The sequence below is a fragment of the Dipodomys spectabilis genome, unplaced genomic scaffold (assembly GCF_019054845.1).
Source record: "Dipodomys spectabilis isolate Male_0828 unplaced genomic scaffold, ASM1905484v1 ptg000266l, whole genome shotgun sequence".
NCBI lineage: Eukaryota > Metazoa > Chordata > Mammalia > Rodentia > Heteromyidae > Dipodomys > Dipodomys spectabilis.
Genome location: NW_024870943.1, coordinates 3829641 through 3850881, shown reverse-complemented (window position 1 = coordinate 3850881; position 21241 = coordinate 3829641). Strand labels below are relative to the sequence as shown.

At 42.5% G+C, this 21241-nt stretch overlaps 1 pseudogene; it reads right to left on the bottom strand.

Annotated features, from left to right (window-relative positions):
- Nucleotides 1-17565: 17565 nt before the first annotated feature.
- Nucleotides 17566-20405, bottom strand: LOC122125593 (annotated as a pseudogene).
- Nucleotides 20406-21241: the final 836 nt, after the last annotated feature.

The following is a 21241-nucleotide window of genomic DNA, read 5'->3' as shown; positions in this document are numbered from 1 at the left end:
AAACGAGCTTTACAACATCAGTGCAAGGGGGGGGGGGGAAGGAGAAGGATTGGGATTGGGGGGGAGGGGGGAGGCTGGGAAGGGAGGTGAAGGGTAAACAAAGGAGGAGGCTGCAATGCTTGGTAAGAAATGTACGCATTATCCTGCCCATGTAATTGTAACCCCTCTGTACAGTATGTTCACAAATAAAATTAAATTAAATTAAAAATAAAACAAGAACTAGTACACAATCCGGGCGCTGGTGGCTCATGCCTGTAATCCTAGCTACTCAGGAGGCTGAGATCTGAGGATTGAGGTTCAAAGCCAGCCCAGGCAGGAAAGTCCAATAAGCCACTCAGAAAACTGGAAGTGACGCTGTGGCTCAAATGGTAGAGCACTAGCCTTGAGCTGAAGAGCATTGTCACCCAATGCCTGCTATACATTGGTGGCTGGGCACTGGCAGCCTATCCAAGATGCCAGACTGCCTCTGGTAACTGTTCCCTGTGAGCAGGATTACAAAGCTCTCAACCTTGACAAGCAGGTGAGGTAAGAAGAGGTCGGAAGGATTCATTATCCTCTTTACCCCAGCTTTACAGTATTTCCTGCTACACATGCTGTGATTTGAAATGCGGTTGCAACAATGCTTTCAGCAGGGAACATAGAAACCTAAATGTTTCCTAGAATGACTTTATCTACAATAACCTTAAAACCCCTAACATTTTTTTTTGTTTGGTCATGAGGCTTGGACTCTGCGCTTGGGCACTGTCCATCAGCTCTTTAACTCAAGCTAGTGCTCTACCACTTGAGCCACAATGCCACTTCTGGTTTTCTAGTGGTTCACTGGAGATGAGAGTCTCATAGCCTTTCCTGCCTGGACTGGCTTTGAACGATGACTCTTCTGAGTAGCTAGGATTACAGGCGTGAGCCACCAGCACCCAGCTACCCTAACATTTTTTACTGATAATTTAGAGAGAGATCTACAGATATCTTTTATTTATCTATTTACTTTTGTCTGTCCTGTGGCTTGAATCAAGGCCAGGCCATTGTCCCTGATCATTTATACCCAAGGTAGGACTCTATGTCATGAGCCAAACTCTACTTTCACCTTTTTGGGTAGTTTATGAGAGATAAAAATCTCATATACTGGTGCTGAGAAGGTGGCTCAGTGGTACAGCGCATGCCTTGCATGTATGAGGCCCTGGGTTCCATTCCTCAGCACCACATAAGCAAAAAGAAAAAAACCCAGAAGTGGCGCTGTGGCTCAAATGGTACAGTGCTAGCCTTCAGCTGAAGATCTGAGAGACAGCCCCCAGGCCCAGAGTTCAGCCCCAAAACCGGACCCAAAAGTAAAAATAAATAGAAATGGAATTAAAATTTAAAAATCTCATATACTTTCCTACTCAGGTTGGATACTGAACCTAATCATGCTTGGGAGTAGCTTCCTGAGTAGATAGGATGGTAAGTGAGAACCACTGGAACAACCTACAGATGTCTTTTTTGTTTTTTTGGGGAAGACAATTGAGAGATTTTTATTTAGAATTTTTTTATTTGTGAAAATACCGTATAGAGGGGTTACAATTAAGTGGGCAAGATAATGAGTAAATTTCTTATCAAGCATTGTTGCCTATTCCTTTGTTTCGCCTTCCCATCCTTTCCGATCTCCCATCTCCCCACGTCACACACACCTGCCCCCCTCCCCCACCACAGTTGTAAAATTCTTTTTTTTAAATTTTTAGTTTTTATTATGAAAATACTGTACAGAGGGGTAACAATTACATGGGCAAGATAATGAGTACATTTTTTATCAAGCATTGTAGCCTCCTCCTTTGTTTCCCCTTCCCAGCCTCCCACCACCCCCCCCCATCCAATCCTCCCCCCGCCACCAAAGTTGTAAAGTTCCTTTTCAACATGACAACTTGTACTTCTCATTGTTGCAACGGGTCCACCTGTATCCCTATTTAAACGACTTGTTTTTCCCCTTCCCCTCCACAGATTATAGCAACATCAAATACAGTGAAAGCAGGGATTATACCGTGGGGGAGGGACATACAAGCAACAAAGAAATCATCTTATAAATATGTTAGAAACAATTGCATGAAAAAAACATTTGAAGATTATCTTAGGGTTTATTTCACCTAACATCAACTTATCTGAACTTTTCTGCTTGTCTCAGACATATACTAGTTATTGCAAATAAGGGAAACCATGGGACCTATGTTTCTTTGGGCCTGGCTTACTTCACTTCATATAATTTTTCCCAAGTCTTTCCACTTCCTAACAAATGGGACAATGTCATTCTTTCTGATGGAGGCATAGAATTCCATTTTGTGTATATACCATATTTTCTTGATCCATTCATCTACTGAGGGGCATCTGGGTTGGTTCCATATCTTATAGCCTATCAGTTTTTTGAAATGACAGGAGTTAGTGTTGCAGTCTTCCCTGTCATTATTTTAATTGCCATTATAATCTTCATTGTTGTGATAGAGGTGATATATTGAGGATTACCATTGCATAAGTTAGGCCATGTGTATACTTTTGCTGTGTCACTTATGAGGTTTTAGGGCCTAGGTTCTGTCCTGAGATGTGGGGCTCAAGGGTGGTACTCTACCAGTTTTTCCACAGCACCACTTCCTTCAATATATTTCTTTGAATACAACGTCACCCCTTGTCTTTCCCAGTTTTCTCATCCTGTTACCACACATAAGTTGTATGGTTCCTATCCACATAGTGTCTACTATGTACCACTGCTGCATTGGTTCATCCCATAATTGTCATAATTGACAAACTGTCCAGACAGCAGATGATTTTGTTCATCCAACCTCAATGGAAAAGTTTCAGTACTGCCAGATATGATGCTCTGGACACCAGAGATACATTTTGAACATGGTAATGGTTGCTTTAAAATTTCTCCATGATAAAAACATTCATCATTTACTTACACTGAATCTGTTGCATAGTGGAGTTCCTGGGTCTATTGAAGTGCTCCTGTATTTTCCTCACTTCTACTCCTGTGATACTGCATAGGGGAAATGGGTGATACAAAGCCTCTTTTGAATCTTAGTCTCCTGTTCCATTGCCCCAGTGTTTTATCCTAGTGCAAGATTCATTTCTGCAGTAATTTTGTGTCGCTTTTTTATTTGCCCCCATAAAATACACTTGTATTCCATTCTTTTGATCACACTGTATTGATCCCATTTGATTTCAAAGCCATGCTAAGATAATCACAGGCTAAATACAATGCTTAATCGAGTTTGTAGGATGTGTGTGAAAACATTTTCACAACTTATATATTTGCCACACTCCTCCTTTGTAGCTTATTTTGATTCTTTACTCAGTAATTTCCCCCTCTTTGGAATTTCTTTCCCAGAAGAGTTGAAATTGAACACTTAATACGGTGCTAAGGATATTTTTTCTGGTACTGGAGTTTGAATTACCTTACATTTCTAGTGAACTAAGGATAAAATGTGTTTTGAAATATTATTTTTGTACTGAGAACTGTTGGCTCATGTCTGCAGTCCTACCTACTAGGAATTTGAGATCTGAGGATGGCAATTAAAGCAAGAGATGGCAGAAAAGTCTGCAAGACTTAATTCTCAAATAAATCATCATGAAGATGGAGGTAGAGCTGTTAATCTTGAACAACAAGAAACCTCAGGGATAGCTTTTAGGATGTGAGATGAAGCCCCAGGGATTCATGAACACACACACACACACACACACACACACACACACACACACACACACACACACACACGACAATCTGATGACCTAGAAAACTCCTTATACTGTGCAAATTTCAGTGTAACACAGGCCCACAGTTCTCCTAGCAAAGGCACTAGGACCCATGGTGTGAGCCAGGATTTCCTTTCTATAATCTCATCCATTTCTGTCCTCTAAACTCCTCAGGAGCCCTTGGGATTCCATTCCACAAGAGCCAACCCTGGGACTGAAATTGATTTACATCTTCCTCATATTCTTCCTGAAGAACAATTTACAACAGATCAATAATCGAATGCACTGATTTTTCATTCTGGTATCAACTGTCTGGCTGCTCTGTGAATCAGACATTACAATGCCATTCACAATGTTCTCGGGTGAATCAATATGGGGGCTTTTCCTCATAGCCCAGCTGTGCATTGGTATCATGGGGAATTCCCTGCTCTCCATGCTCTATCTGTACATGTTTTGCTTCCAACGTCATCTGAAGAAGCTCATAGATGCTATCTTCATGCACCTGACTGTGGTCAACATCCTGAACCTCACCTTCTCAATGTGGCGAGACATCATGGCATCCTTCCGAATTCATCATTTTCTGATGATGTGGGCTGCAAGGCGGTGGTGTACCTCTTCAGAGTCACCCAGGCACTTTCCATCAGCACCACCTTGCTCCAGTGCGTGTGGCTTAAATCTAAGTCTTCAGTGTGGATTTTCCCTTCTTTCCTCTTATTCTGGGTTGTCAATAACACTCATCTATGTCCTGGTCATTAAAGTTATGAAAGCCAAAAGCAATTTTACCCTTGCAAGTTCTGGATTTTCCAATGTATATTGTCATACTCAGCAGATAGAAGACAATAGATTATGGTATTGCATCTCTATCTTCTTATTTTGAGATCTTGTTTTTGTAATTCTCATGATCATTACCAGCCTCTATAAGGTGACCCTCCTGTACTGACACCACAAGACAGCCAGAACCTCCAAAGTCCCATGCATGTCTCACAGCCAGCACCCAAGAACAAAGCCACACACATCATCTTGCTGTTGGTCAGCTGTTTCGTGTTCTTCTATTGCTCCAACAACATCATGGACTTTTATCACTTTTACACAGCAGTGAAAATTCCAACACTGGAAGTGATCATTTGTATTTTATCATCAGGCTACCTAGCCATGTCCTTTTTTTCCTTACGAAGAATAATAAAAGTCTTTCCAAATGTACACTCTCCCTTACATTTATGGAAAGTACTAATTGTCATAAAGCATTCAATGACTAATTAGACAGCCAAAATTTTTGCTCAAAAGCACTGAAGTTCCTACTAATGTACATGGGAAATAAAACTGTGTGTATAAATTGTGTGTATTGAGCACTTGAAGTCTTATTCAACTTCAGACATGCTGTAATTCTTAAACATCGAGGGAGTATGTTTCCTCATTTTATATGGATATCCCCTGTTGTTGCTGTATTTGAGTTTGGTGCAATAGTATTGCATATACATTTATTTGAATTAGGGAAGGGAAGGGGAACAAAAGAATGGTGAGATAAAAGACATGGGCTGAGCCAATGCAACAGCCATATATAGAAGACAATGTGTTGGAAATGATCTGTACAAATTTGGGGGGATGAGGAGGTAGGAGAGAGGGGGATAGAAAGTAGGAGAAAAAGGAGGGAAAGTATAACAAGTTTGTCAAAAAATGTATTTATTACCTTACTGATGTAACTGTAACCCCTCTGTACATTATCTTGAAAAAATATATGTGTTGTTTTTTTTGTCGGTGGTGAGGCCAGAACTCTGGGCCTGGGCGCTGTCCCTCAGCTGTTCACCTCAAGGATAGCGCTCTACTACTTGAACCACAGTGCCACTTCCTGATTTTTCTGCTTATGTGGTGCTGAGGAATCAAACTCTGGACCTCATGCATGCAAGGCAAGCACTCTACAACTAAGCCTCGTCCCGAGTCATTGACAATAATTTTTTTAAGTTTTTTTTTCTCGTTTTTGTCATATCATGGGGCTTGAACTCTGACCCTGGACGCTGGCCCTCAGCTCTTCAGCTCAAGAAGAGCACTCTACCACTTGAGCCACAGGGCTACGTCTGGTTTTCTGGTGGTTAATTGGAGATTAGAGTCTCACAGCCTTTCCTACCTGGGCTGGCTTTGAACCTTGATCCTCAGATCTCAGCCTCCTGAGTAGCTAGGGCTACAGGGATGAGCCACCAGTGCCCTGCTCAAAAAAAATGTTTCATATTGCTTAGTTACTTAAACTATTATTGGTGGGGGACTGGAAATGTGGCTTAGTGGTACAGTGCTTGCCTAGCATGCATGAAGCCCTGGGCTCAATTCCTCAGAACCACATACACAGAAAAAGCCAGAAGTAGTATAGTGGCTCAAGTGGTAGAGTGCTAGCCTTGAGCCAAAGAAGCTCAGGAACAAGCCAGGCATCGCTGGCTCATGCCTATAATCCTTCCTACTCAGGAGCCTGAGATCTAAGGATCCAAAGTCAAAGCCAGTCCAGGCAGGAAACTCTATGAGTCTCATCTCCAATAAACCACTCAGAAAATCATAAGTGGGGCTGTGGCTCAAGTGGTAGAGTGCTTGCTGGGAGCTAAAGAGCTTAGGAACAGTGTCCAGGCCCTGAGTTCAAGACCCAGAACTGGCTCTCCTCCAAAAAAAGGTTATTGGTGGGATATAAGAAATACATTTCCTGTACAGTATAAAAGTTAAAAATAATTTCTGATTTTTAATAAAGACAGCAGCTAGACAGTGTATTTCACCTTGCTTTCCCTTCCTAATAACAGTGCTGTTTGTTATATGGAATTTTTTTAAATCACTCTAAGAATGCTGGTTCTCCAATGACAGCATTTAGCCACAGAGGAAACAGCATGTGGCCAAAGGACACAGCGAGAGCCAGGCACAGGTGGCTCATGCCCATAATCCTAGCGAGTCAGAAGCCACCTCGGTTCTCAGGCACCCTGGGAAGAAAACTTAGTGAACCCTTACTTCTACTAATCACAAGAAAAGCCAGAAGTAGTACTAGGGCTCAAGTGGTAGAGTGCTAGCCTTGAGCAAACAAAGCCCAGGAACAGTGCCCAGGCCCTGAGTTCAAGCCCCAGGTCAGGCAAAGAAAAAAGTGGATCTTGCAGCCAATGACAAAGAAAATTGTAGCCAGTGACAAAGCAGGATGCAACCAATGACAATCAGGATGCTGTCAACGCAGAGATGTGAATTCACCATGACACGTATTCTTCCATCTTGTGATCTCCATTGTGGGGAAATCTGTGGGGAACACAGGTAGCAAAGATGGTCCTGAGAAGAAGTTGAGTGGGCAGAGCCGGATTTGTTTAGGTTCAGTGTGTAAACAACTCATGGAAGCTTAGGTGCATGATAAGGTGTGGCCTTTCAGTGATTGGTTGGTTCCATTTCCTCCCCTCCCACGCAGTCTTTTGCTTTAAAAAGCAAACAGGGGATGCTCCCTGTTAATAAAGGAGTTCCTGCTTGGTTTGACTCCCCGCTGCATCTGATTGTCTCCTGGGCTAAGGGAGGCTGGGGAATGGGCTAGCGGTTCCCACTTACCTCTCCTCGGACCCCATCCCCGTCCATCCAAAGACGGATGAAGACCTAACATCTGGCGCCCAACATGGGGCACAAAAGGAAAAGATACCAGCCGAGGCTAAGCGGTCTTTCAGGGTAAGTGAAACCCTAAGTATGGGTAATGCTATATCACAAAAGAAGGAGGAGGAGGCAACATTAGGCCTAAAAAGGTACAGGAGGACTTGAAAAGTGAGAAGAAAAAGGAACAGGTCAAATTCAACCAGGAACGCACTATCTGTGCATGCAGGGGCAGAGGCAGCTACTTAGGTTCCCCTGAGGGTCCTAGGCCCCTTCCCTATTCCCCTGATTGGAAGGGAGGTACAGTGCCCTAAGAGACCTGCGAGAGGGACTTGCAGGACCCAGACCCCTACCCCATGGAGGGGCCAAGGGCTGGGAAAGTAACCTACTCGGAGACTTCCTCTGGAAAGGAAGGGTCACCCAAGAGCCCACACTCTCGGCCACAGGATTCGCTTCCCCAAGCGTATCTGGTCAATGTGGCACCAAGGGCTAACAGGCCCTTGGAATGGTATCCATGGAAAGCTAAGGATCTTAAAGAGCTCCACCAGGCGGTGGCGGAGGATGGCCCAAACTCTCCCTGGGCCACAACACATACAGGAGAAAGGACTAAACATTCACAAGCACATTTTCTTCAATGCTTTGCCACCTTGGGTCTACTAGCACAAGTTAAAACCTATAATGGACCCTGTTTTGTCAGTAAAGCAATGTCAGAGTTTTTTGACAAATGGCATATTAATCATACTACAGGAATTCCCTATAATCCCCAAGGCCAAGCAATTATAAAAAGAAATCACCAATGTCTTAAGGAGCAAATAAAACAAAAAGGGGGAGTTAGCCCCCTATATACAGTTAACATTTTCAATTTTTCAAAAGGGGCAACTGACTGGGGACAACTAAACCCTAAGCCCCGAGTGAAAGTCAGGTGGAAGGACCCCCTGACACAACAATGGAGAGGACCTGACCCCCTAGTTACCATGGGCAGGGGATTTGGATGCATTTTTCCCATAGGGGAGACAGCCCCCAGTTGGATTCCTGTCAGGAACCTTAAGTTTTTATCCATTTCCTCTATACAGGAGGATGCCTAAGGATGAACTAACCATCTCCCAAGGGCAACCAGCCCTTGAGAAGCTCTTGTGTTCTTTAACAATTGCAGATGGTGACACTCTAGCTGATGGCTGTCCTGACCCTCCCAGTCCCAGCAATGGCTACGGAATCCACATCAACCTCAACGGGTGACCTGGGCAGTGATCAGCACTGGCAATGCAGAAATCATCAATAGCACCACAAGAGAAGCTGTCCTTTCGACCTGACCTTCATTTTGATCACCACCCTATGTCATTACGTATGGACTGTTTAAAACATATTTTTGTAGGAGCTATCTATTTTAATGTTACCTGCTCTAATTGTTCTTTTACTAATTGCTTGTACAACCACCTTTTGTTATGCATCCTGTAAATGTCTAAAACCTGCTCTAGAATAAGCCCCATCTCTGGACTCTAAAGGGGCAAAGACTACTATCCCATCCCTGACTAATGTTAAAGGGCTAATGACATTGTTGGCCTGGGAATGCTTTTGCTGATGGTTTTTCTATGCCTTCCTTGCATTATACGTGCACTGCAAAACTCTTATGAGCCAGCCAGTTACATAAGATCAAGCTCCAAGTGAATAAATTTCCCCCGAGAGGAACCGCAGCCAGAGACGGGTAAGAGGGGGTGCCAGTCTGACCAACCTAAGACAGGGCCTTCAGCTTTGCTCTGAAGAAGTTCCCGATGATGGGTAAGACAGACAAGGCGATCTACCCAACCCAAGACAGGCGGGTTTGCTTCTTTAAACAAAGACGGGGTGTTGGGAGCTGACAGTAAAGCTTAAAGGTCATCTTGACCCCTGTGCTCGCTTGAAGGCACGTACAAGGAACTGGCTTACTTGAAAGACACCAGGTGCCCGGGATTGCTTTGCTATATCTGCACAGTTTGTTTCAAATTTTACGGCTTGGGACATTTCTAACTCTAACTGTGGTGGGGCTGATGTTTATTATTGTGCTAGGTGGGGATGAGAGGTAACTGGGACGGGCTCTTATGCACAAGGCCCCTCCTTCCCCCCAGACTTGCCTCCAACCCCCTGCGTGGCCAAATGTAATCCTGTTAAAATAACCTTTACAGAGGAGGGGAAAAAGATAGCTAACTGGGAGGTGGATCTGCCATTAAAACAAAAAGGGTGAATATGTGGGGAAATCTGTGGGGAACACAGGTAACAAAGATGGCCCTGAGAGGAAGTTGAGTGGGCAGAGCCAGATTTGTTTAGGTTCAGTGTATAAACAACTCATGGAAGCTTAGGTGTATGATAAGGTGTGGCCTTTCCGTGATTGGTTGGTTCCATTTCCTCCCCGCCCACACAGTCTTTTGCTTTAAAAAGGGGATGCTCCCTGTTAATAAATGAGTCCCTGCTTGGTCTCATTGTCTCCTGGGCTAAGGGAGTCTGGGGAATGGGCAAGCGGCCGCACTTCACACTTACCTCTCCTCTGACCCTGTCCCTCCAAAGAAGGACGAAGACCCAACACTCCATGACTGTACTCTGTGACAAGGCGTGTGGCAAAGGCACAATGGAGATCAGTGTTCTGATTTAGACAACACAGGAAACCTTCCAAGATAGGCCTTTGGAGAGAGTAAGTCCCTGCAGGTCCCGTCGTCCATCACCACTGGACTTTCTGGAGAAATGTCATGAGGAAGAGGGGTGCTGTTCAGTCTGGAGCCCACTGGACATTGGGTATTTTATTCTATTCTATTTTTTTGGTCAGAGACCAGGACTGGAACTCAGTATGTGATGCTTTCAGTCATTATCTGATGCTCCACAAGTCCCCTATCATGCCCCTGGACACTCAACCTAGTTTGAAGTCTACTCCACCTATTATCCTTCCTGTTCATGGTCGTTATACACAGTTGGCTGTCCTGATAGTATGTATTAATCTTTGATTATAGTTTAGACCTTAATATTTACTGTTTGTGTGTGTTTAGCAAATTTGCATCTTTGGAGTGAAATACATATGATTATCATGTGTGAGCTTTACATTTCCTTACTGTTTTCTATTTTACTTGACACTGACAGTGTTCTTACCATGCTTTGATAGCAGGGAAATTCTGTTTTCATCACCTGAGTTCTCAAGAGTCCCCTCTCTGTTATGAAATTGTTGGAGGAGCCTCTTCATTAAGGGTTTCAGGGTTTTGATTGAGTTTTCTTTGTCGTTGTGCTGGACCTGGGGTAGTACACAGGGGTTACGGTTACATGAGTAAGGTAATGAGTAAATTTCTTTTTGAGCATTGTTGTGAAAATTATTTGAAATTATAGTCACTTAAAAAATAAAATAAACAGGCTGGGAATGTGGCTTAGTGATAGAGTGCTTGCCTGGCATGCATAAAGCCCTGGGTTCCATTCCTCAGTACCACATACACAGAAAAAGCTGCAAGTGGCACTGTGACTCAAGTAGTAGAGCTCTAGCCTTGGCCATACAGAGGCTTGGAGACAGTGCCCAGGCCCTGAGTTCAAGACCTAGGATAGGCAAAAATTTTAAAAGTAATAAAATAGTCTTTCACATAAAAAAAAAAAACCAAAGCCAGACACATTCATAATTGAAGACAGTCCAAGCTTTCAGAAGGAACAAACATCAATGCTTCTCAGACTACAAAGGGGACCACCTCGACAAGTATGTTACTACACAAGGGGAAGAAAGATGCCATTGATCAAGAGTCACCGTATTCTTATACTGCTTGGTGGAAAGGCAACTCCTCTGTACAACTACTTAAAGATTAAAAAAATTAAATAAATAAAGCAAATATGTACAAATCAACAATACCAAAAACACTTTTGAAAAAGAACAGAAGGAACATGATCATATCAATACATGCACAAAAAACATTTAACAAAACTTCATTTTTTTTTTTGTCATCATGGAGCTGAACTCTAGCCCAGGTCTCTGTCCCTCAGCTCTTCAGCTCAAGGCTAGTGCCCTAAGACTTGAGCCATACTGCCACTGCCAGCTTTTTCTCCTTTTGTAGTGCTGAGGAATCAAACACCAGGGCCTCATATATGTGAGGCAAGCACTCTACCACTGAGCCAACTTCCCAGCCCAGCAAGATTTCGTTTAAAAACCTCTGAAGGGATTAGGAAGACAGTGGGACATGCCTCAACTTCACAAAGCTTATGTACGATAAATCTATAGTTCACACGGTCCTAAATGAGGAAAATTGAAAGAAGTCTGCATAAGGAAGGAAGGTGAGGGAACTCAACGATCTCCACTCTCTGATGCTATGAATATGGACTTGATCTTTCTCCCTCTATTTCACTGAGAAGTTTGATGAGTACCAGTATTAAACTTGAAAAGTCTTGCAGAATTCAGACATGAATCCCCTCATTCCTGAGCTTTTCCTTTTTGGAAAATTGCTGATTATTTCTTGAGTTTCATTGTATATTATTGGCCTGTTTGACTGGTTTATAATTTCCTGGTGCAGCTTTAGCAACTTGTATACATTTTTACTTGATTTTCCATCTTATTTGAATATAGGTTTTGAAAGTATTTCCTCATAATCTCTTGGATTTCTTGGGTGTTTTTTGCAATGTTTCTATTAGCATTTCTAATTTGGTTAATTTGAGACTCGTCTTCACTGATTTAGGTATTGGTCTGTTAAGTTTATTGTTTTTTTTTTCAAATGCCACCTTTTGGTTTGTTGATTTTATGCAAGAGTTCTTTTTTTTGCCAGTCCTGGGGCTTGACTCAGGGCCTGAGGGCTGTCCGTAAGCTTCTTTTGCTCAAGGATAGCACTCTACCACTTGAGCCAAAGCATCACTTCCCACTTTGTTTGTATATGTGGTGCTGAGGAATTGAATCCAGGATTTATGCATGCTAGGCAAGCACTCCACCTCTAAGTGACATTCCCAGCCCATATGTACAGTTCTTTTAATCTTTAGTTTATTTATTTCTCCCCTATATTTTTATCATAGGGTCTGAACTCTGGGTCTGGGTGCTGTCCTTCAGCTTTTCAGCTCAAGGTTTGGGCTCTATCACTTGAGCCACAGCACCACTTTTGGCTTTTTCTGCTTATATGGTGCTGAGAATCAAACCCAGGGCCTCATGCAAGCAAGGCAAGCACTCTATCACTGAGCCACCTTCCCAAACCCCTATTCTTTATTGTCTCTCTCCATCTGGTAGTTTGGTGTTTGGTATGTTCCTGTTTTTTAAGCACCATTAGTTGCATCATGAGGTCATTCATTTGTAATGTTTCTCTGTTCTTTATTTGAACAATTTGTGCTATGAAGTTTCCTCTCAATATTGACTTTGTAGTATCCTTAAGGCCCTGATGTGATGTGTTTTCATTTTCATTGTTTCTTCTTCACTTAAAAATAGTTTCTTGTTCTTGAAGTGCAAAGGTTTCACTTTGATGTGTCTAGAGATATTCTTCTGGGATCCTGACTGCTACAAATTCTACAAGTCTCTGTTAGGTGGGTGTGATTCTGTTTGTTGAGACAGGAGATATTTTCTGTTCTTTTTTTGTTACCTAGTTTTTCAATGTGTATCCAGGGACTTTGAGAAAAGAAAATTTTCTAGCATATCTTATGTGCTAGCTTATGACCCCTGTGCTGTGGGGTCCTGGAATCCCCCAGCCCTGGTGCACCAGATGCTGTACTCTGCAGAACCAGGGCACAGGGTCACCCATGGTGGCAAAGCCCAGTTGGAAAGGCAGAGAGCATTCTCAGTTCTGCTCCAAGCTCAGGATACACTCAGCTGTAGGAACCAACTTTTAATAACCAGCTACATCCTGAAGTTTGCTTTCTGATGAGTTTGACTTGTATTATTCTAATCCATAAACATAATGTGTTCTCTAAGCGATTCCTTCAGCTCCTGAGAGACTGATTGGCTCTCCTGTAGGGACATCAGATTGACCTCCAGTAAACAAGGCCGTCCAGACAGCAGGTGACACTGATTGACGTCCACTGGGAGAAGCCTCATCACCCCGATATGGTACATAGTTGAGGCTGGGCACAGGCAGCCTATCCACAATGCCAGACTGCCTCCAGGAAGCTGTGCCCTGTGAATGAGCATTGCAAAGCTCTCAGCCTTGAGAAGAACATGAGGTAGGAAAAAGTAAGAAGACTTCATTATCCTCTTACCCATACCTTATAACATAGCCTGCTATACATGTTGAGATTTGAAACCGGGCTGCAATAATGTTTCCTGAATGGAACGTATAAACTTCAATGTTTTCTTGATTGACTTCATCTACAATAACCCAGGAAAGGGGTAAACTTTTTTTTATTTATAAGGTATTGATTGAGCTACAGATGTGATTTATGTATGTATGCATGCATGTATGTTTATTTGATTATCAATTGCCTGTCTTGTGGCTTGAATCAGGGCCTGGACACTGTCCCTGAGTTTTTGTGCTCAAGGCTAGGACTCTGTCACATAAGCCACAGCTTCACTTCCAGCTTCTTTGGTAATTCATGAGATATAAGAGTGTCACAGATTTTGAAGTCTGTTGGCTTCATATCATAATCCTCATATCTAGCTTCCTGAGTACCTAGGATATAGGAGAGAGCCACTGATGGCAATTTACAGATGGTTTTTTTTTCTTTTCTTTTCTTTTCTTTTTTTTTGTCAGTCATGGGGCTTGAACTCTGGGCTTGGGCACTGTCTCTAAGCTCCTCCGCTCAAAGCAAGCACTCTACTACTTGAGCTACAGCGCCACTTCAGGTGTCCTGGTAGTTAACTGGAGATAGGAGTCTCACAGCTCTGAGCTCTGAGGACCATCATTCTAAACCACTCTGGGCAGGAAAGTCAGTGAGACTCGAAGCTCAATTACTCACAGAAAAAAACTCTAAGTGGTTCTGTGGTAGAATGTTAGTGTTGAAGAAAATTCAGTTTCATGAAGGATCTTTTTCTTTTTCTTTTTTTGTTTTTGCCAGTCGTGGACCTGAACTCTGGGCCTAGGCGCTGACTCTCAGCTCTTCAACTCAAGGCAAGCGCTCTACCACTTGAGCCACAGCACCACTTCTGGCTTTTTCTGTTTATGTGGTTCTTTGGAATCGAACCCAGGGCCTCATGCATGCAAGACAACATTCTACCACTGAGCCAACTTCCCAGCCCCATGAAGGATCTTTTTCTGTACTTGCACACTGAAGTTGTAGTTTTCTTTGTCTGCTAAATGAGTTTCTGCGAGACAACAAATGGTTGAGTTTGGTTCCCCGCTCTCCACCTTTTTTTTTCTTCTGTTTATGTGGTGCTGAGGAATCAAACCCAGGGCCTCATGCATGCAAGGCAAGCACTGTACCACTGAGCCACCTTCCCAGCCCTTGAGTCTTTTGTTTTTGATCCATCTGCAGCTCTCTATCCTTTGGTTGAGCAATTGAGCCCATCGATACTTGTTACTCTGGGTCCAGGGCTCTGAGAGTCAAAGTTTAATAACCAACTGCACCCTGAAGTTTACTTTCCAATGAGTTTGACTTGGATAAAAAAAAAAAAAATAACACGTCTTCAAATGGCAAATGTGTTCATCTAATTAATAAATTTAGTGTTTGCTCCTTGACCCCTGGGACAGTGGTTTGCAGCTCCTGTGGGAAGACATGGTGGATGCCCACTAAACAATGCCAGCCAGGCAGAGGGTGACGCTGATTGACGTCCAGATATCAATGACGAGAAGCCTCCTTATCCCAAGCCTTCTCTATAGTCCAGCCTGGCCAGACTCAGCCTTTCCAGGATGCCAGAATGCCTCAAGGAAGCTGGGCCTTGTGAGCCAGCTCTCAGCCCTGAGAAGACCATGAGATAGGAAGAGGTCAGAAAACTTTTCATTATTCCATTTCCCCTGGCTATTGTCTGCTATAGGTGTTGTGATTTGAAATGAAGTTACACAAATGCTTTCATCTGGGAACACAGAAACCTAACTGGGACTGACTTTCTGCAGTGACCCTGGAAAGCCCTAAAAATACTTTACTCATAACATAGAGAGTGATCTACAGATGTCATTTGTTTGTTTGTTTATTCTGGTGCTGGTGCTTGAAGTCAGGGCCTGGGTGCTGTCCCCGTGCTGTCATGCTCAAAGCTTGGATTCTATGACATGAGCCCCAGTTCTACTTCCAGCTTGTGTTATAGTTTATTAGAGATAAGAGTCTCACAGTCTTCACTACCAAGTTTGGCTTCCAACCATGATCCCCAGCTCTCACCCTCCTGAATAACTAGAATCTCCGGTGTTTGAGCCACCCACACCCAGCTCCATATCAGATGTCTGTCCTATAACTTATGGGTTCTGTGAATGATATAAATTAGTATTGCATTCTTCCCAATTTTTATCATTGTAATTATCATTTATATATATATATATATATATATATATATATATATATATATAGTCAGTTATGAGTCTTGAACTCTGGGCCTGGGTGCTGTCCCTCAGCTCAAGGCAAGCACTCTACCACTTGAGCCACAGGCCACTTCTGGTTTTCTGAGTAGTTTCTTGGAGATAAGAGTCTTACAGATTTTCATGCCCAAGCTGCCTTTGAACCTCGCTCTTCACATCTCAGTCCCCTGAGTAGGATTACAGGCATGAGCCACTGGTGTCAAGCTTCATTATTATTTTTTATTGTCATTATAAATGTAATGTACAGACAGGTTACCATTTCACAACTCAGGTAATCAGTATATTTATTTTTTGACAATGTTATCCCTTTCCTCCAAGTTTATTCATCCCATTACCACCCACAAATTTCATATTGCATTATCCACAGAGTCTACTGAGTACCACTGTTATATTTGTTCACATTTTAATTTTCATAATGGACAATCACACTGTTCAAACAGAAAGTCATTGTACTCATCCAACCACAATGGAAGTTTTTCAGTAGTTACCTGACATTCTTACCCAGAGACCTAATATGTCTGGAAATCATAGATATTTTCTTTATCATGGCAAGGATAACCTTGCCATTTCTTCATGATAAAAATGTTCATCACTTACACCTACTGAACCTATCGCATGATCAATTTTCTGGATCTGTTGAGGGACTCTGGCATGTTCCTCACTTTTATTCTTGTCATCACTGAATATGGGAAATGGGTGATGTTATGCCTAGCTTGAATTTTTCTTTTTTACATCCTCACTGTAGTAATTTTATTAAATTAGTTGCTGTATAAAACATTGCAGATGTCATAATTGTTAAATAACAATTTACCTAACACGCAGCTTGCTGAACATGTTTTATAAAGACAAAGAAATACGAAAACCCTGTTAAAAGTTATTTCAAGTAGGGTGTGGATGGCTCACACCTGTAATCCTAGCTATTGAGGAGGCTGAGATCTGTGGATCACAATTCAAAGCCAGCCCAGGCAGAAAAGTCCATGAGACTCTTATCTCCAATTAATCACCAGAAAACCAGAAGTGGTGCTGTGGCTCAAGCGGTAGAGCATGCACCTTGAGCTGAAGAGCGCAGGGACAGCACCCAAGCCCCACCACCGACCAAAACAAAAAAGTTATTTCATTGCAGTCTAGGAGACAAGAGATTTGTTTCTCAGACACTTGAATCAAGCAAATAAAAACAGGTAGTTTCCCTCCCTCATAGAAATCGTCTGATAAATAAAAATTTAGTCTGTACACTGAGATTCCATAACTTGTCCTGTGATAACGGAGAGGTTTACCTTCTTCAGCTTCAGAGGTGGTTTTGGTCATTAAAATTTTAAGTATCAAACCAGTACTTTTCAGCCACAGTATCTTCACTCTGAGATAATCTTCTTCACAATGAACTTAATATCCCCACGCTCAATTCTTAGACAATGCAATTTGAATACCAGATGCACACCACATGCCCTGGCTGCAAACTGCTTTTCTTGACAAGTATGAAGTCCTTCAAGGAGGTATGGTTAAAGCTGTATTACTGAACTGTGCTGGTAAATATCACACAATTTTTTATCATGTTGCAACCTTTGTTTCCAATTTAGTGACTGCTGCTATGGGATTAGACAGCAAAAATGACAACATTATTAGGTTTGTTTTGTTTTTAAACTATGATTTAGTAGCAACTTAAGTTCCCAATTTTAACCCCTGGGCAGTAAGATCCAAGTTTCCTTATTGGCACATTAGCAACTAACAGTCAAGGGGTTAAATAACCAGCACCAAAGATAGGGCACTTCTGATTGTCCCATTTGCCAGAAGTGAAAGGAAAAGAAGTTGTGCTACATGTTGAAGGGATTGTGGGCAACAGAAAGAAGACAGTAGGAGAGAGAAACTGTCACATGAAGTCTTCATTGTCTTGTACATATCCTCCATCAAAACCCCAGCATCTGCCAGATCATCTTCCAAGATGGCCTTTAACCCCCTCCAGGAACCACGCCTATCTTCTTCTTTTTGTCTTTGCTTTGCATTTCTTGCTTCTGTGTTCTCACCATAAAGCACAGTCAATGATTTGGTCATCTTTGCCAAGTCATGAATTTCCAACGAAATTCACATATCTCGAACTAAGGCTTTCAAGAGCCTGGCATAATAGAATGACTTTTCATCCTGTATAATTTTATCTTTTAGTAACTTCCCGAATTCTGTGAGATCATCTCTTGAAGATGGGTTCATAGCATCTATCCCACAAACTGTATCATTCACACAAAACCTTTCTTTTGCTAGTACAAGATCTGACTCTTCCTGTAGTTTCTGTAGCCGCAGTTTATCTGCTAATTGTTATTCTGGTGTTAGCACTTGAGGTTCTTCAGGTTCTTCTCATCTCCTTTTCATATCTTCTTGCCTTTTCTTCTGTTGTCGTTCTTTTTTCTTTTATTTTCTACTCTATTTTTCTTTCTTTCCTGAATTTTTCATTTCTGGTTTTACTTCTGCTGCTTCTTTTGATTCCTCTTCTTCATCATAGTCATCATCATCATCATCATCATCATCATCATTCCAGTTACCTTTGACGTCCTTGTCCTCGCCTTCCCAGTGGTCCCCACAGGCCAGGTGGCGAGCTTGTGGATGAGGTAGCCTGGGAGCCGCCAAGAGGTGGGGTGGTGAGATGAGTCACCAGGCTGGCTCTCTTTGGCCCACAAGAGCATGCTGGGCCCATCCCTAGTTTGAATCTTAATCTCCTGTTCTGTTGCCTTAGTGTTTTATCATAGTGGGAGATTCATTTTTACATTGACTTAGTGGCGATTTTGGTTTTGTCTTTTACCTCTACAAATAGATTTGTCTCCTGTCATTTTGGTTGTGTTATTCTGATTGCATTTTCTATCAAGGCAAGGCTAAAATAAAAGCAGAGTCAATACAAGGCTCCACAGAGTTTTTCAGAAAAGCAGGAAGGCATTTCCACCTCTGGAGTGTTTGGCACACTCCTCCTTTGAAGCAGATTTTGATTCCTTACCCAGTAATTTCCCCCACTGTGGAATTTTACCATAGGAACTATTGCACTTCGAAACATTCCTAGGGTGCTATAAATTTTGTTTCTAGTGCTGGAGCTTGGACTCAGGACTTGTTCCTTTGCTTTGCTTTGTATTCGACATAAGATGTGTTTTAAAAATGAGAGTCTCTGTCTGTGCACTAGAGGCTCATGCCTGTAATCCTAGGTACTCAGGAGGCTGAGATCTGAGGATCATGGTTCAAAGCAAATCCAGGCCTGAATGTCCGTAAGACTCATATTTCCAATTAACCACCACAAAAACCAGAAATCCTGCTGTGGCTCAAGTGGTAGAGCGCTCACCTTGAGCAAAGGAGCTGAGTGACAGTGCCCAGTCCCAGACTTCAAGCCCCATGACTGACAAAAAAAAAAATTGAGATTTGAAGATCAGGATTCAAAGCCAGCCCATTCAGAAGAGTCTGTGAGACTTATCTCCAAAGAACCAGCATAAAGATGGAAATGTAGCTATTAGCACTGAACAATACAAAAAAAAGAGTTCATGGATAAAACTTAGGCCCTAAAATCAAGCCCCAGGATTTCACACAGACACACACACACACACACACACACACACACACACACACACACACACGCACACAGGCGGCACACACACCAATCCGAAGAACAAAGGAAACTCCTTTTAACATGCAAATTTGTCACACAAGCCCACAGTTCCTCCTCACTGAGGAACTAGGAAGTATATCATGAACAACACGTTGCCATAATCGCAGACGTTACTGTCCCCTAAGATCCTGTGGAAGTCTTGGGATCCTGTTCCTGTAGTGTCACCCCTGGGCCTGAAAGAGAACTTCATCTTCTGCATATTCTCCCTGAAGCTCAATTTGGAATGGATCCATAACCAGTGCACTGATATTTCTCTCCTGTATCAACTGTCTGGCTGGTCTATATATCAAAACATCACAAAAACTATCAGTGATGTTCTCGGGTGAATCAATATGAAGCTTTTCTTCATAGCCCAGCTGTACATAGGTGTCATGGGGAACTCCCTGCCCTCCATGCTCTATCTGTACATGTTTTTATTCCAACGTCATCTAAAGAAGCCCAGCAATGCCATCTTGATGCATCTGACTATGATCAACTTGCCTAACACCATGTTCACAATGGTGCCAGATATCATGGTGTCCTTCACAGTCTAGCACTTTCTGGATGATGTGGGCTGCAAGGCGGTGGTGTACCTCTTCAGAGTCACCTAGGCGCTTTCCATCTGTACCACCTCGCTCCTCAGTGCATTTCAAGCCAACACCATCAGCTCCAGCTGTGTCCAGTGCGTGTGGCTTAAATCTAAATCTTCAGTGTGGATTTCCCCTTCCTTTCCCTTCTTCTGGGTTGCCACTATGCTCGTGTAGGTCCCAGTCATTAAGGCTCTGAAAGCCCAGTCATTTTACTGTTGTTGGTTCTGGGTTTTCCAATGCATATTGTCATACTTGACAGAGAGAAGAAAATAGATCATGGCATCTTCTTATTCTGAGACCTTATGTTTGTAATCTTCATGCTCACCACCCGCCTCCACATGTTGACACCCCTCTCCCAACACCCCAAGAGAGCTATGTACCTTTACAGTCCCAGCGTCGCTACCTAGCCATCACCTAGCCATCGCTACCTAGCCTAGCCAAAGCCACTCACATCACCCTGCCGCTCGTCAGCTGCTTCACGTGTTTCTGTTGCTCCAACAACATCGTGAATGTTTTTTCTTTTACACAGTAGAGAAAACACCAACGTTGGACATGATCATTTGTATTTTATCATGCTGCCCAATTTTGTCCCCTTGTTTCTTTATGAAGTATAATAAAATTCTTTCTAATGTAGCACCTTCCTCTCATTGATGACAATTACCAGTTGTCGGAAAGCATTCAGTGGCTGATTAGACAGCCAAAATCTTTGTTTAAAAGCAGAGAAGATTCTGGTACTGTATATGGGGAAAAAATTGTGTGAGTATTGAGCACTTGAAGTGTAGTTTGAATGCAGATATGCCAGTTTTTTTTGTTTTTGTTTTTGACAATCCTGGGGCTTGAACTCAGGGCCTAGGAACTGTCCCTTTTGCTCAAGGCTACCACTCTACCACTTGAGCCATAGCACCACTTCCAGCTTCTTCTCTTTATGTGGTAGTGAGGAATCACACCCAAGGCTTCATGCATGCTAGGCGAGCATTCTACCACTAAGCCACATTCCCAGCGATATGCCTGAATTTTAATACATTGAAGCTTTGAAGTCTTACTTGATGCACGTTTCCATATGTGTGTGTGTGTGTGTGTGTGTGTGCGCGCGCGCGCATGCACGCATACACAAAGGTTTTATAATGTTTATTTAAAATATTATTGTAGGGATGAAAAACATTTTTTGTACACTTCTAAACATGACTTGTTTTTGTTTTTATAAAGACAGCTGCTGAACAATCCATTTCTTCCTTGCATTCTATTTCTACTAACAGTGCTGTTTGTTATAAGGAATTTTAGTAGATCACCCTATGAATGCTAGTCATCCATTGACAAACCAGGATTCAGCCAATAAGGAA